At 36.6% G+C, this 16,615-nt stretch overlaps 1 protein-coding gene across 2 annotated transcripts in view; it reads left to right on the top strand.

Annotated features, from left to right (window-relative positions):
• mcm8 (minichromosome maintenance 8 homologous recombination repair factor) overlaps positions 1–16,615 on the top strand; it is a 244,565-nt gene that overhangs the window by 84,537 nt on the left and 143,413 nt on the right. For both annotated transcript variants that reach the window (XM_077729396.1, XM_077729397.1), the window contains one exon: positions 14,990–15,114. The gene's annotated coding sequence lies outside the window, so the exon portion shown is untranslated. The remainder of the gene's footprint in view (positions 1–14,989; positions 15,115–16,615) is intronic.

The following is a 16,615-nucleotide window of genomic DNA, read 5'->3' as shown; positions in this document are numbered from 1 at the left end:
GAGGCCGAGACAACATTAGCTCATGCTGAATTATTCATCCGACTCTGAAACAGGATGGACCATCGGAACATTTCTTTCTTCCATGTGAAGCGTGTGTACTTGGGTGTGTGTGTATGCTTGTGTTTTCCTTGTGCGCTTTGGTGATGCTGGCGCCTTCGTTAATGAGGCACAATATGGTGAACACCATGTTGTTGTGGAGAAAAAACTGACAAAATACTCACACTTGATTTGTCACCTGTGGATGATTAGTTATCTCTACTGATGAAACATTCAGAGTTGTGGTTGTGTGCTATATGTTTTCTGAATAATAGTTAAAACAGACAATTGGGGAAAGTGAGTTTTAGTCTTGTTTTTTCCTTCAAATGTTGACTCCAAATTGAAGTTCATGTTAATTTGCTTATTCAAACTGATCAATCTAATCGATTTGGTTGTTAAGTTATGAGCGAGTACAAATAATTATTTTGCTATTTGACTAATTACTGATTACCACTGCAATTAGTCATTTAATCTACTCCCACAGTTTATATGTCACTTGTTCATTATTATTATTCATGACTTGACATTTGAGTTTTTAACGTGTATTGCAACCAAAAAAAAATCTATACTAGGAAATGTTGAATTATGAATAATACGGAACAGTAGAAAATATGTATATTGTACTTTATTTTTGGGGATTTTGTTAATTTAAAGAATTTAAAAGACAGTCAACACAATTAAAAATAAACAATATGAGTATTTACTATGGGCTGGCAATCAATAGTTGGCTTAGATAGGCGTCAGCACCCACGTGACCCTTGTGAGGATAAGTGGTATGGAAAATGAATGAGTATAATTCAGATTTAGACACTTTAAAAGGGAATGTGACAATGTTGAGGTTAACAAAATATCCAAAGGATTAATGGACTGTCAGAATAGTTTCCAAATACGTAAGTGATCAACTGTCGATGAGTCATTTAACCGTGACGACCGTAGACTTAATAACAAGTTAGCTCATAAATGGCCAATGATGTTCAGGCGACACTTCTTCTATCGCAGTCTCCTCTCGCTTCTGAACGTCTTTGTCTTGGTCTCTCATGAGAAGGCGGATTTGGCGAAGGCGCATGAATAATTTGTATCTAATATCCCGTCTCCTCTCGGCTACATCAACACTCTCGCTCACCTCCTGCGGCCTTCCTATTCTCGCTCCATCTCCTTCTTTTCTTCTCCTCTCACTCAATCTCGCGCTTTCTTCTCGGCCTCATTTTGTCGCTAAACACACTAACAGGCTTAGGCGTGCAATGGAAGCGTTTTGTCACTCGGGCCGAAGTCCATTTATTTGCACTGAAAAGCTGACAAAATTCATCATGGATGTTTTTTGCTGAAGATTAACATGGTGTTTTCATTTTTCAATATTGCTGGAAACACAAAATAATCATGCTCATATTTCATTGCCAGTGAAGGTGACAGACCAATCTTAATTTTAATTGGGAGGGCACTCAATAATTGCTGCCAACCTTCTCTGTCAAAATGGTTTGGGCCTCTATATACATTATTATCACCCAATGAGTTTTATCCGCAGTATTTCTGATAATTTTCTTCAACTTTCTACCCAGAATGAAAGCAAAACTCGATAAAACAGTTGACCTCAAAGCGGAATTTTTACGCTAGTGGATGATGAATAGACGTAAGAATGCACGCATGGATGGCTGAATTGATTAGAGCAATGCTTGAGTGGATATTTTGGTACGTAATTAAGGTATGGATGGATGGCTGTTTAGCTGGTATCATGATTAAATGGAAAAAAAAAATAGATGAGCAGGTTGGTTGGTGGAAAAACGATTGCTATCAGCTTTAACTTGGTCTCAAACTGTTTTTAACCTATATATATTTGGAATTTTAATCAAGATCACAAATATATTGGGATAAAAGATGCAGGTCATTGGATTGAGAGTAGTATTTAACATGGATGAATAGCTGTAGATAGTGGATTAATAATTTACCATGTTGGGTAATCAGATAAATGCTCTTTTTGACTGGCAAAATGTATTGCCTGGTCTCCCAGTCAAAATGGATGAAAAGTGTATTGCCGTCAATGATACTGAAACGTTCTCATTTAATGCCCGCCCTCCTACTTAAAAATATATGTAACCTTGCTACCTAGCCAGTGACTGTGCATGACTGTTTGCGATATTGCGCGCCAGAAGCCAAGAGAAGCTTTTTGCAAGCTGACACCATAGGCATAACAGTTTCACTTCTCAGAGGATTCACACTTGTTGAAATGTGTATTTGAGTGTGTATTTGTGTGTAATGCCACTCTCCTTTCCTTTAAGTTTCCCTTGTAGTATGGCCACTATGCCTCCCATTGGCGTGCTGTTCTTATTGTTTTTTTTAAACCGTATCACACCATTAGATCCATATCTACTTGCACTCATGCACCTGAGCACCATGGACAGCTCCTTGTCAATAAAACATTGAGCAATGTGCAAAAAGCTCAAACGTAAAGTGAGAAGATGAGTAGTCTTGCACATAAAGAATAACCAAGTACCTTTTTGACTATAAAGTGGTGCACTTGCATGACTTTATTAATTGTGTAGCTCCAACTTTTTTCTAACACAACTGAAAAGTGAAAGTGTAGCACTCTAAAGGAAGCCCTATCCTCCAATGAAAGTCCTTCTTTCGGCCTATTTGTCAAACATCATATAGTAAATGCACAGAGCTGGAGGGACAGGTTCGCCAGTAGGTTGCTTCGCGTTTCATCCCTTTCCGAGATGAAAGATTTGGTGTGGCAGTCTAACAGATAGATGGATACACAGGTAGACGCCGCACAAAATTGCCCACCAGGAGCTGACGTCTACTTGACGTGGGTCACGTCAAACGGGGACCCCCGGCTGGGAAGAAGTCACATTTTTCATCCTGGTTTAGCTGGCAGAAAAGCTTGTTTTTTTTTTTTATATGAAAGCAGGCAACTTTGTTTGAAGGATGAATAGTTTCTATCAGCCATGTTGTTCGTCAAATCGGAGTAGAAAAGGATATAAAGTGAGAAATGGGAAGACCTTTAAAGAGTAATGAAATATGACAGCTATCAATAAATTGTCAAGCATGCATTTAATAGTTATAAGCTGCCATTGGCAATGACAGTAGTTCAATTATTGACGCACTATAAGTTGACAATTTTCTATTATTATTAATTCTGGACAGGGACCGATCTTGCATTTTATTTCATGGTTCCAATTTAGTTTTTTCTGTTTATATACAGTATACAGGTACATTGAAATATAGACTGGATACTTAAACAACTTTATTTTTCTAAATTTATTTTATTATTTATTTATATCTATTTTTTATTAGTATATTTATTTACATATATTTTTTATTATTATTATTTATATCTATTTTTTATTAGTATTTTTTTATATTTATTTTTTATTATTATTAATATTTATATATATATTTTTCATTATTATTTTATTTATATCTATTTATTTTATATAATTTATTGTATTTATTTTCTAAATATTTGAAGCTTTTCATTGAATGCAATAGAACTAAACTTTGTTTTCTAAATCAAATAGACTATTAGGCTCAGTTAGAAATCATTCTTGTTAAGGCTACAGTTCATTTATATATTTTGTTGTTACTTTTTCCATCTTTTTTTGTACTATTATCACATCATTAGAGCATATAAAGAATTCACTCACTAACAGTATTTAGTAAAGAAAAAGCTTTGAAACCTGCTTTAGTTGAAGTGGAATTAACTCTCGCTTCCATTTCAGAGCAAAGCATTTTGAAGGCTATACACACACACACACACACACACACAAACACACACTTGTGTACCAAATAGCTCATACGCCTTTGGTAGTGACGGTTTAACCTTCGCGGACGGCTGGAGAACAAGCAAAACGTTGCCTCCGCCAGCAATAAAATGCACTAAATGAAGAGCAATTTTGAGTAGAGAAAACCCGAGTAAATCACTTGCAGCCAATAAGGGACAGCGGATTTGCACATGGATGGATAACCTCGGAATATTTTAACACCTGTTTATAGTCGTGAGGGAGAGTTAACAAGCATACTCACACACACACATGAACACTATAGTATTTTTTTTGTATTTCACAAGACATCTTCACAGTTGACATCTCTATTGAACTTCCACCCCAAAAAAAATATAGAAAAACGTGCTAAAATGAGAAGTGAGAAGAGGAAGCTAGCCGCCAGGAAAAAGAGGATTTGACGCAAGAGAGGTAATCCTGTTACACCAACCAGTTTGACGACTCGAGCTGTAAAAAAAAAGGGAATAAAGCTGAAAGCAGCGATGAACGAGCTCTTGCGCCCACTTTTTTTCATGGAAAAACCCTCAAAAACACTCACATTTCCTTAAAAGATACCAGTTTGTTGAATTTCAAGGTAAAATATTGAGGTCTTCCTAGAGATACGATGAAATCCAGTAATGTATTACCTGCTTCGTGGAAATGCAATTTGCTAACTCAGCTGACATGGACATGAAATTTTCCCACTTGACGTGACCGATTTGAGAATATGATAAATCATGCTATGTCTGAATGCGGCAGGTAATGTACCGATTATGATCGCAGAAGTTAATGACTCCGCTCTCTCTCTCTCGGGACTTTGCTACGTTTGACGAGCAGTAAAACAAACTACTTCTTTAGTAACTAACTACTGACCAAACAACAGTTATGACAACTGTTCTCTGATCATCGCAATTGGATCTCCATTTTATTTGGGCCGGACCATTTTAGATATAATATTTCGATTTTTTAAAATTTTTATAAATTGATTAAATGAACTGAATTAAAATCCCTGAATATTCAGTTTTTTATAGAGCTAAAATAATGTTTATTTTGGCTTTTTTTAAAATATATTTTTAGATTTTACAAAATGATTTTTCAATAAAAAAAAAATGATTAAAAAATGACAATTATTGATTTTAAAGGTGGGAAATCAGGAAATGTAATATACATCTATACTCTTCATTTTAATTTGATCCTAAAACAGAAAGTCGGCACTCATGATTTACTTTCTCGGACCGCAAAAAATGATGCTGCGGGCCAGATTTGGCCCCTGGTCCGCCACTTTGAAATCTGTGCGTTAAGGCATTTGAAAATGGGAGACCTTCCAAATAATAATATTTTTGCCAGAGTAACATTAACATAAAAATTCCAAGAAGTTTAGCTTAAACACTATCCTGGAATTTTATCAAATTGGCAACTTGAACAAAGGGGCTGCTAATGTTATTTAACAGCTGCTTCATATCTTAACTGTTTTTTAACACCGATTAGGTCTTATCAACAGACACATTGAAACCTCACAAATGCCGCATAATCACAAATTTATCATTCTTATAAAAACAATGTCATCCTGCCACATTTTTTTCTGGATGTAGTCTGCACACATAAACTGTTTATTCAGCATAATGAGTAGTAAAGGTCGCTTGTACTGTGGTGGAATACTTCATCGCTATACAACAGCAACAGCAAAATGTCAGCTTGAACACTCACAAGCAAAAAAAAAGGGATTTAATCTATCTGATTCAATGCAACTCTGCAAATAAACGGTCGCAAAGTCAGCCTCTGAAATTTGACCAAAGGATTTTATCATAAAGTTTGTGCTTTAGCTTTGAAAATGAAGCCCAAAATCTGGATATATTGGTAAAATGAATAATAAAAACATTGAAGAGCTTTTTAACATTTTTATTTATGCCAATTTGAGTGAAAAACAACTATATTTGACCTTTGTCGAATCATGTCTGATTTGGTGTTCAATTTACTGCAATTTTGATAAACATGGCAACCCATTTTTCAGTCTAAGTGAAACTGGCATTCTGGGCATAGCATTTTTTTTGTACATTTTCTGGAAATTTGCCAGAAAAAAGAAGCATGAGCAACCATGAGGTGTGTTTAAAAAGGGAGTAGATAATACAAGTTGGTGTGAAATAGAATGAGAGCAGACATGAACGCACATTTCTGGGATCCACTCATGCATCACTAGTACATTTGCGAGACCAACGTTGCCATTTTACGCCATGTGTGCAATCCAATCTAAACACTGGTCACAAAAAAAGCCTTTTTTCCCTGCAGACATGTTATTTTTTGCCCATTTTCTCTGACAAAAGAAGTAACAGGACTTCCATTATACTTTGTAAAACTGTCAGTTGGTTGTTATTCTTGTTTTTGTAGAGATTGTGTATGTTAAAGTCATGATAAAAGCAAAATAGTTGCAGTAGGAAAACTACATAGTAAAGTAATGTTTGCATTATGAAGAATTATGTTATGGTGCTTAGATTAAATTAAAATGAATACAAAAAAAGTTTATTCAGCAAGTCAAAGTTTTGTTTGGGACAGCGAGGAGTAATTACTACATATTTACAAATAATTTTGCTTAGATTAATTACCCTTATGGTTAAATTAGCAGCATGATTAACACACACACACACACTGCCATTGAATATGAATTAGCCATTGTAATTAAACAGCATGTAAAAACAGCTCATTTATTCCTCAAGCAAATGTTTCAGCTTCTTTTTTAAAAAATGTTCTTTTAGCTCATTATCATCGATGCGGTGATGTCTAATCGATATGCTTTCAATTAAGAAAATGAGGCTATATTGCTGTTATTTGGACTTTGTGTTGTCCATTTTTGTGGCACATCATCCAACACGTGAGGATTCTTATCTGGAAAAGGACGACAACAACCTTTTTATCTTGTTTTCTCTCCGGTGACAACATCTCGATGGCCCAAGTGATCTTATTTCCTGCTTTTATCGCAGGCAAGGCGTACTAGTATTCTCCCTCACGGCTATTTGTTACACGGCCATGTATGGGCTGACATATTGCAACGCCTTCTCTTAATGCAACCCTTGTCTGTTAGTTTGTTATTTTATTTTATCAGCCCTCCAGTGTCTTTATTACCAGACTACTCAAAGTCACAGTCAGATTTTATGATCGAGAAGATTCAACAACGAGTATATTGGCTTTGGCCCACGGGCTGGAATTGTGACTGACACAATTCACGTTGCACTTTTCTAAAAAAAGAAACGATTGAGGGTGTTATGAGGCAATTTTTATTTCATTGTGAACAATATAACACGGGATCATTCATGAAGTTATAGCTTCGTCTTTGTTGGGAGGGAATATAACCTTGGTTAGTGTCTGAAAAACTTGGCGATTTGAGTATACTTGAATTTGTTCGTGCAGATTTTCTAATGTTGCAAGATCCAGATACAATTTAAGCCCAAAAAAATGGTTTAATTGTTGAATTATCTCATTCACTGCCAATTGGAGGGTCGTTATTTGGATGTATGTTAAAGTCTGAATTGTGTTGAAGGGAAAAGATGTTGGTAGAATGCTTGGAAGAGAGAAAAAATACACCATAAGTAATTTACATTTAGTAATAGACACATTAGAAATTCAGCATTCATGCATTAGCTGACATAATGATTGACATGCGACAAAAAATCTGGCAGTTGTAATTTAAGTTAAGTTAACAGGATAAAAAACAATCATAGATTTCATTTCATGCAGTAAAATGGCATCTTTATTCAGTGGTTTACATGTCCACGGATCATTTCACAGACAACCATTTTACAGTGCCACTCAAATCCTCTCCAAGGAGAAGCCAAGGAAGAAGCATCGTGTTTTTCTGACATTGACAGATGTCAACCTGTTGCACATGTGGATGCGTGCAAGTTGTTTGTGTGTGCATTGCAGCTGAACACTTTGTATAACATGTAAACATAATACAATATGCATATGTGAAATAAGAGTCACAGGGTTGATACACTCTAGCAGAGGAAATTTACTTTTCACTCAGTATATCATTTCATCATCCTCTTCTTCGTAGATTCTCTCATGTTTTTGGCTTTCACTTTTACTCTCTGAAGTGGACAAATGAAAATGCACTGTGCCACCAGTTCTATTTTTTGTCTGCAGCTGCGTTGTTCACCTTTCTTTAAAGCAAATATCACATAGTGACCCACATACAGGCACATGCACACACTTTAATGGACCAAAAAGTACTGATCTCATGGTGGTATTGCAGCCTTTTAAAATGAATGTCAGGATATATGAATCTAAAAACTTTTTTTTTAAAGGGATGTGATGATTCAATTAAAAATAGACTGTATATATATATGTATATTGATTAGTTTCAATTTGCGGTTGCCGACTGTATAGTAACTATAAAGCTAATTTCTTCCACTTATCTAGTAGAATACAGGAAATCTACAGCAACAAACACATCAAACACAATAGTGCATGACATTACAGCATCAACATGGGGAAGTGGACCTATTAAGCCTTGCTGAGATTGTAATCGCCGCACTTTTCTGGAAGCATCCGGGCCAAACCCGCTAATGCAGATATCTTGAAAAAGGTGATACGTAGCCTTGCTGTAAGTGGATGCTTGTTGCATTAACAGGCACATTTTGATGCATTCTTGCGGATGCTTACTAGATATGTTAAAAATAAACACATTGGGGAAGATAAAGTGTATAGAACTCCAAAAAATACTGGAAAAAGACACAGAAACTTGCTGTTACAAATGGATGGACATTAAAGGGCAATGGTGCATGGGGTAAATATCACGCATGATATGAATTTGGTTCTTTACATAAATGTATGTGCTATACAGTATGTAAATATGGTACATTATGCATACAAATAATGATACACAAAGTATATTCATCTTCTGTGTCGCTTATCCACATGAAGATTGTGGGGGAGCTGGAGACTCTTCCAGCTAACTATGGGGAGTAGGCGGGTGAAGAATATACAAAGGGGATTATGCGAATATGTATGTGATATTGTACATTGTTTGCCATTATTTTGTTTATTTATTCTTCTACATTTGTACAATTACCAGAAAAAAAGATTATACGTTTCAATTGGCTGCCAAATAGGAGCTTTTTTGGTTCTTCCATTTCTACTAAGCTGTGCTGGAGTACAGTATAAAGCCCAATATCATAAAACCAAATGATATCATATCATAAAAGTTTATAGGGCAATATTCCGAGATGGAAAATCTTTATATTTTGGTGCCACTTTGGAATACACCTGAGTGGAAAGCGATGAGGACTTGACTTCAATTTGGTTTCTCCATTAGGACTGACAAAATATGACAATGTCATAACCTTAATCTGTAACTGCTTGTGAATGCTTGGGAAATGATCTGAAAGGAAGAAAAAGTCTTCTATTTCTTTGGGGTTGATAGTGATGTGGCAATGAGATTTTTACTTTAGAAATTTTAAGTTAAGTTTACAAGGGTTGAGTGGCGTCGTCTCAAAAGTGTTTCAGTAGCACCCCAAGCGCGTTGTTCAATCACACACAGACAGATAATCAAACACTATCAGCTTCCTGCGAATCCTTCCATCACGTTTATCGTCACCACTGTTTACCCAACGTGACCAGCATGTACTGTCGTGAGGACTGGATGGTAAAAAATGTTGATGTTTCACTGCTCTTGCCGGCCGTAGAATTCCAATCCCCTTTAAGGAGGGATCGGCAGAAAAATAATTCGATGTTCAAAGGGTCTGAATGTCTATCGATCGACATCAATGGTATCCTGACTGGACGTTTAGTCGCTGGTCTTTTGGTTGACGGTCAAATGTAGTTAGATATTAAACTGTACTTAGATTTTTAACTATACTTAGATATTAAACAGTACTTAGATATGGAACAGTACTTAGATATGAAACAGTACTTAGTTATTAAACAGTACTTAGATATGAAACAGTACTTAGATATGAAACAGTACTTAGATATGAAATAGTACTTAGATATGTAACAGTACTTAAATATGAAACAGTACTTGGATATTAAACAGAACTTGGATATTAAACAGTACTCGGATATTAAACAGTACTTATATATTAAACAGTACTTGGATATTAAACAGTACTTGGATATTAAACAGAACTTGTATATTAAATGGAACTTGTATATTAAATAGAACTTAGATATTACACAGTATTTAGAAATTAAACTTGCTCTGAGATATTAAACTCTCTAATGAATATAATTTTGAGAGCAGGCTTCAACAATAAACTCTGTCACCATCCGACCGGCGACCATAAGACCGGCGACCAAAAGACCCGCGACCAAAAGACTGGTGACCAAAAGACCAGCGACCAAACGTCCGAGCACCCAATGGCACCCATTGAGGTCATTCAAGTGAATGCAAAACAATGTGGCCTCTGACTCCTGATCATTTGATCGTGTGATGTTAGGCGATTGATTTATTGGATGGAAAGTTCCTACTTTAACCTTGTAAATGGCCACAAATGACCTCTCATCCAAATGATGTCTATTTTCCTTTGAATCACATGCACAACCCAAATCTGAAAATCCTGACCTTTTTAAAGCCAGTTCCTGAAATGGGACTGAGTGGAATGATGTGTTACGATGATGAATTGAATGCATGATGTCAGTGCGAGAGGCTAAAAGGCAAAGAAGAAGAGGGAGGTCACAAGCATAAACCATCCTCCTCCTCCTCCTTGGTCTTTTAATGAAAACTTTAACGTGGTGCTTTGTGTGTGTATGCTTCCCGCCGACATTTTCAGGCTTTCTCCCAAGCCACCCTTTGCTCTCGCTCTTTTGCCTCACTTGGCATCCATTTTTAATGGTGCTCGTTGAGGGGGCCATTCAGGATGTGTAATCTCAATGTTTTAATAATGGCCAACTTCTCATACATTAAACTGCCAACCCATGTGGGCAGAAATGGGAAATCCCAATGTTTCTCATCAACCAAAAAAAAGGAGTATATAGGCAATAAGGAATGACTTTAATCATCAATTCTGACCCATAACAAGAAAACCTTTACAATAATTGTCAATGTTAAAATTGGAAAAGAATCAATCTTTTGATTGGAATTGGTCATTTTCTGATCCACTTGTATGATAAAGTACACAATATAATCTTTGATAAACAAAAGTGAGTTTTAATAGAAAATACTATTTTTCTGGGTGATTGCAAAATATTGAACACTGTTGTGTTGGTTTTAATGACTTGTAGCTCTATTAAATATCCGTGTACTTCAAGTAAAATTCAAACTGCATTATGAAACTCTACTTTTAAAAAGAGAAGATTACTCCTTATGTGAAATTGCTTCATTTGTTTTTATTTGCTTTTGTTTATTCATTAAAACAATTCAAATAGACCATCAGGGTAATAACAAAAAAAACAATAACCTGGCAAGATAATATTTTTACATGAAAACAAAGATTCATTTTTGGAATAAATACGAGAGTATAATCAATTTTATAAGTGACAATTACTAATGTGACAAGATTAACAGGTGCATTTATATGCAGGGAAAATAACATTGCCAAATGTTCAATTTTTCATCTCAACACCATTACTGCTTTCCTATTAGAAATACACACATTTTTCCAAATGTAGTTTCACAGTTTCAAGTTTGCAAACATTTACTTTGATTTAACACGCACCGTCAGATCGAAAATCAATTTGCGTGGACACGGAACAAGCTCAGTGTGCAGAAACAACTTCAAAACAATTGACAATTGAAACAGTTTTCACAATATATGTGTATTTCGCATCACTTAACCAAATTCTCGAATTCAAGGTATATTTTGATTGCAGATGGCGTAACGGCTGTCTCAGCTACAATAATAAATGCACGTGCGGTATTAAAAGATAAACAGAGCTGAGCTTGATGAAGACGCTGCTGGCTGTCAGTGTTTGGCACACTTTTAAAAAGCCAGCAGGGATCAGCACAGCATTGATGGAATGTGATTATTCTCGCCTTTGCTCACAGTGTGTATGTGATTTGACATGCTAATCTCTGTTGGTGCTCATGCACGCTCGCAAGCACACACGCCATGATAGCAATTACCATCTCAGCTGTGTTCCACTAATTCCTCCTTTCTTTCGTCAACTCTTTATCTTCACACACACACGTTCATTGCGCATTCCAATGTTTTGCTTTTTTGTAACACATACCAATTTAGAAATTGTATCATATTAAATCGACAATTTGCAACACTTTACAACAACAAAACAATTTGTAAGTCAACATTAATCTTAAATACTTTGCTGGAAATCTAACCTGATAGCCTAATATTCTATCAAAACCCTCCTTTTAAAACTATTGCTTGACTCAATTTCAAAATTTTAAACCTGGAAAAATTATTAATACGCTATGTTTTTATACTATGCTATGTTTTTATACTATGCTATGTTTTTATACTACGCTATGTTTTTATACTACGCTATGTTTTTATACTACGCTATGTTTTTATACTACGCTATGTTTTTATACTATGCTATTTTTTTTATACTACGCAATTTTTTATACTTAACCTATGCTTGAAATTCAAAAACTTTCCAAACCCTACTTTTAATTTCGTACCACCAATTTTGTCATAGGCATTTTCTGGGTATGATGACAATTAGGCTTTTTGTCGAGTCAATAGCAACAAAGCTTATGTCTGATTATTCTTCTTATTATTAAACCCAAAGTTATTGTTTTCAACACTAAATCTTTGCATTAATGCCCTAATATCCAGCACATACAGCTATATTTTATCCCAATGTCAGTGTTATACAACATAATCCATTGAAAATAATGTGGTGAGTGAGTATAAAGGTAAATTAGTCATGCAGCAATGTAGTGTATGTGACCTGAAACATTCTTTCATCTCACACTATCTGCTTTGCTCTCATGAGACCCATATCGCCGTAATTCAGTGCGTAGGGGGATGGGGGGTGCGATCATCGTCCTCAAGGGAAGCCTCCAAGGCCATTTAGTGACCCTGAAGAAAAGATGAAAAAGTAAAAGTGGATGTCCCGGTGTGGCAGTTAATAAACGTCTCAGTGTTCACTCTGTTCTTTCCTGCCCACCAATCTGCCCGTGAAGACCCCACACCCACCCACACCCACGCACACAGTCACACATTTACCGGCGAGGCTGGGAAAGGGAGTCAAACATCTGCCTTGTAAAGCTCTTATTGAAATTTACGCTTGATTACTTGGTGGCTAATGTGATCAGCAGGGGTGCTTGTAAAAGAGCTGCCGTGTGTGTTAGCCAAGGGAACTAAGCACTGGGTTCAAACTCGGTAGGTGGTGAGTCAACATGAGTTAAATAGCAAGTTCATAATTTGTTTCATGATTAGTATCAGGATTAGCAAGGGAGATCCTGCCTTTTGTGTAGACGAGTTAGGGTGTAGCTCAAGGAAAGTTTTTCTTACATGGATGTCGGTTTCAAAACAAGAGCATCAGGACTTTAAACGTCAGTCGAGCACTTAAAGATAGACGGACAACAAAAGCAGCGTGAAAAGCCTTTCCACACATGGAGACGGCGAGACATACAAGCCAGCGGCATCTTTCCATTCTCGTCAAAGTACCTTTAAATTTCTCATCACTTTCTTCTGTTCAGACTCTATCATGGTGCTAAATTATTCACTGGCACTGATTTATCATCCACTTCAACAAATACACGCATAGAAGGCCAGTGTATGGATGGGAATACTACCAGTCCAAAAGTAATTGTTTACTTCCAGATGGAGAAGATTTACCTATGAGTAATTGTATATATTGTACCTTCAATGTATCCCATGTACATCATTTTTAATGTCATTTCATAGGCACATTTTTTTTTGCTTAAGACATCCCTAATGTCCTTATTTTGCCAAAGTAATACGTTTTTCAGCTGTGTATACAAATCGCAAAGCTTGTGAAGAGTCTGTGGGATTACCTTGCCTTTTTGATACATTGCATGTTATACTGCTTTTGTAATGCAACCCCATGGTTGGAGTTCAACACCAATGTCGGTAAAGTGAGCACAGAGGAGTGAAGGTCAGAAAGGGATTTCAGTCCACGTAACAGAATGTACAGTCAGAAGTATATTTCAATCTGGGAGATGGGAGTTGGAGTAACAGTTTCAGAGGATTTTAAAACTTAAAGTTCTGTGTGATTAGTTTGACATCTAAAAATGGCTGAATTCCAAGCCATTGTCAACTTTTGACCTTTTCTTTTCAGAAAGCCAATGCAATAAATCGTCTTCATCATCTTTTCTTTCATCTCGATAGAGATATTGAAATCCATTGCTGGGATGATCTGCTAGGGAAAGACTGAAACATTTAACAGGAATGTGAAGACATGAGTGGAGTATTAAGGGTCATTGAATCATTTCCAATGGTAGTCTTGCAATGCATCATGGAAATCTCATTAAGTACTTTGGAATATACTGCAAATGTCTGCTAAAAATCGCAAAGTAAATGTACCATTGTACTTTTAATGTCCTGATACGTTATTGGGACTAGCTGCTGTATATTTTAAGTAAATAGGGCATTTTAAACAATAGATTCACAATGGTCATGTCACATCAATTCAAACTGAGCAGTCACTCGCTTTATAGCATGAAGTCACTTTGCGGCTATCCGCGGATACAACCCTGGCAAGCCTTGATCCCCCCTTCCCTCCCCATTGAACCAACCGCCCACCCCAAACATGCTGTGTCATATCCATCTCATCCCACTGATGATTCTGGGAGCCGAGGCGGACCTTGAACGCAACACACAGTTCATATCTGCAGACTGATGGGAGTATGTGTGGGAGTTTGTGTGTCTGTGCAGGGGGGAAGATATTTATTTCTCTTGAAATTCCACAAGACAAGCAAGTTAAACAAGTTTTATTAGTGTGCAGGCCAGTGGGTCCAAATGTATCAGACGTGGAGTACACATATAAATATTGTTTTGGCGGAATTAAGAGCACAGCGTGCTTGCGTTTCTGTACAGGATCACGACTAGGTCAACGCTTGTTGCAAATCATGGTTATTATGAGCATCTAAAATCAGTCAAATTAAACTATCTGCCTTTCTTGTAAAATAACAAGTAGTTCATGGATTGATGCAGTGAACTTTTTTAATTGTAGTTTTTCTTCAGTTGTGCTATTTTTCTCTGGCTTGGATGCCTTTACTATATTAAAAAATATAACTGTCTATAGTTTTTGACCATGGATTATTTTTTCTTTTTCAGGAAAGGCTGTTCATGCTTTGTTCATCCTATAATGAAGAAATTCATCTTTAAAGTTACATCTAGCTGAAGAACCATGAACTTGGCCCGCCAGCTTGACTCTGGCCAAGCTAAAAGTTACATTGCAGGTGAGTCAAATTTGAATATAACTACAGGCTAATCTTAGAAGCATGGATGTGATAGGAACAGCAATTCAGTTCAATCTTTAGTATTCTCTCACTTGAGACTTTATGTTGTACAAACAAACAGCAGGACAATATAAAAAGTAACATCGAGTCCCCTACAGCAGCCTCTTCATCGTATTTATGAGGAAAAAAAAGACAATGCACCATTTAAAACTCCCAGGATTGTAAAAAGAATGATTCTGGATCGTACTCTACCATTATCAGCCAATGAGTTCATGTTAGGTTGATGTAGGCATTTGCCACCATATGTTGTGGATCTTTATTATTTTTAGTTGTATAATATTTTTGGTTATTTGTTTTTATTGTTGTACGTATTTTGTTTAGTCCTTGAACATAGGGAGTGGATCAGTTTGAAGTTGTTTGCCATTAAAAGCCTTTTAAGGCGCAGCTGAAATGAATACCATTGCGACACGATTCCGTTAATGACCATTTGCGGAGCTAAGATAATGGGCAGAGGGAATGTATCGCGACTCGAGACCAGACTGCTGCGGTTATTTGCCACCGAGGATGGCCGACAGGGAAAATCAGAGGCAGACGGACAGAGACGGAGGGTGATTAGGGTTCCATGTGGTGCCATGGCCAGGCTGGATCTATGGAAATTGCCTCTTAGTGTGATGAATGGACCTCATACAGCATACACACACATACATGCAGTATTTGTTTGTCCTTGTGCTTTTTTCATTCGTTCATTCCCAGGCTATAGCTCTCACTGTGAACCTTTTAGTAAGACTTTTTTAGAAGGGTGCACTCGGGTATATTTTCTCCTATCTCTCCCTGAAAGACAATGACAGGCTCGAGGTAGAAATGACCCTAAAAGCAGCTATTTTGTATATTTATACAAAAATGGCCATTATGGATTGAATTACATGTCTCATTTCCCCTTCAAAGCCACAATGGGGCGTTCTGCTGGTTCCTACCGCCGACTGCTTTTTCATCCAAAAAGAAGCCAAGCATCACCGGTATATGTTAGCAGGGCCAATTAGTCCTTACTGTCAACTTGTCATTACTTGTGGAGAGGGAGTAAAAAGGAGAAAGAACCATGCCAAAAAAAAAAACCAGGCTGCTCAAGGTTGAGTTTTCAAGTCTTGCTGACTGCGGATTATTTTGAGTCATTTGGTTTATATGTACGTCACTACTGTGGTTTTTATAAGAAAGCTGTTAGAGGATGATGGTGATGATGGAAGATGATGTTACCCTTAAGGGACTTTTTTGACATTCTCGTTATTTAAAGTCTTGGTTAGCTGTGAAAGAAAAAACTTAATTCTGAGACACGTTGAAGAAATCGACCTCCCATGCTCCATTTACACGACACCTTTTGATCGCCTCGGAGATTGCTGTTAATCTTTTAATCCCTGATCTCAATAAACGATAGCTGATCTCTGGGGCTTTTGTTTTATCGTTCTTAGCTACAAAACACAACAATGCGTGTAATTGGATCAAATCA

Source organism: Stigmatopora nigra, chromosome 12 (assembly GCF_051989575.1).
Source record: "Stigmatopora nigra isolate UIUO_SnigA chromosome 12, RoL_Snig_1.1, whole genome shotgun sequence".
NCBI classification, from domain to species: Eukaryota; Metazoa; Chordata; class Actinopteri; order Syngnathiformes; family Syngnathidae; genus Stigmatopora; species Stigmatopora nigra.
This window is presented reverse-complemented; position numbering and strand designations above follow the sequence as displayed.